Source organism: Delphinapterus leucas, unplaced genomic scaffold (assembly GCF_059928025.1).
Source record: "Delphinapterus leucas isolate spDelLeu-1000000601 "Yukka" unplaced genomic scaffold, BTC_Dleu_Yukka2 spDelLeu_asBTCV2_sq25, whole genome shotgun sequence".
Classification (NCBI taxonomy): Eukaryota; Metazoa; Chordata; class Mammalia; order Artiodactyla; family Monodontidae; genus Delphinapterus; species Delphinapterus leucas.
The window spans coordinates 1,566,471-1,567,889 of NW_028322234.1; positions in this window are offsets into that span (position 1 = coordinate 1,566,471).

Below are 1,419 nucleotides of genomic sequence, written 5' to 3' on the forward strand. Positions count from 1 at the left end.
TTTCCCTGCCTCTGGGTGCCCCACAACCTCACCCCGGGCACTTCCCAGGCTGGGCTCGGGAGCTCCCCCAAACTTCCTGCTCCCAGAGCTGACACTCAGCGGGAGTCTCAGAGCTGCTGGGCCTTCTCACCTCCTCACCATCCACTATTCTATCACCCCCAGCCTCTCTCCCACCCACTCCCTCCTCTCTTGCACTTTGGGGGCTACCCCCCACCTCCAGCCCCCGAAACTTGTCCTCCTGGGACCACCTCCCGGCTTTGGTACCATCAACAATGCCACCACAGTGCTATTTCTAGAAAGAAAATCTGATCCCATCCTTCAAGCCCTGCAACGGTTCCCACTGACCACAGGGTAAAGGTCGGTTCCCCATACACCCCACATGCCCCTGCACACCCGATGTAGCAGCCTCATCTCTTGGCACCAGCCTATACCCAGCAGTCAGCTCAGCGCATCCACTAATCCCCTCTCCCAGCATGCCCAGACCCCGCCCCCACCCCAACTTTCCCCTGTACCTGCAGGGCACCCCAGACACCCCAATGTCCCCCAGCCCTGTTAACTGATAACTCAAGGTGTCACCTCCTCCGGACACCCTCTCCAGCTCCTCTCTGCATAGGGGCTGCACTGCCCCTCCTCCGGCTCCCCGGCTGAGAGAGCATTACCCACTGATGTAGGCCATTGGTCAGTGGCTGCCTCCATCACGCTGTGCACCCTCAAGGGCATGCAGCAGGCCCGAGCCACCTCTTCTCAGCAGTGTCCAGCTCAGGCACTGACAAGTTGGGGGTCTGGTACAGTTGAAATCTCCCCCGTCACTTGACAGCTCCTGGGCTGGGCACTGGGCTGTGCCTGCCAGTGACAGGTCCAGGGCATGGACTCGCTGAGGGCAGAAGCAGAGCCTCTGGATGGGCATCAGGGGACTGGGTCCCCAGTCCCCACTCTGCCTCTACCTGGCTGTGTGGCCTTGGGTAAGTCATTGCCCTCTCTGGGCCCCAGAAGGGATGGGACTGCATCAGGGCTGGCGAACTCAGGTGTCTTCAGGGGCTGAGGAAGCCCAGGAGAAGTGGAGAGTGAAGATGCCCGTCCAAGGGGCCAGCTCAGCTCAGCCAACCACTGCCAGGTGGCAGGCCAGCCAGGAGGTGCTGGAGTTTTTTTCTTCCAAGAAAAGCTAGAAATCATTTTTATTTGAAATTTCCTATTTTAAAATGTTGACAACTAATTTAAACACTTAAACACCGTGTGGGCCAAACAAGGTGGCAGGCCAAAGCCAGACTGGACAATGTCCGAGGTCTCCTCCGACTGTACAGATCTAAGAACTGGGGTCACGGCAGGGCGAGGGGGAGCCCCCCTCTCCATCACTGCTCTGCTCTCCTGGTTTCCTCTCCTCCCCCACTCTTCCCACCCTGGCCAGCACCCACTCCATCA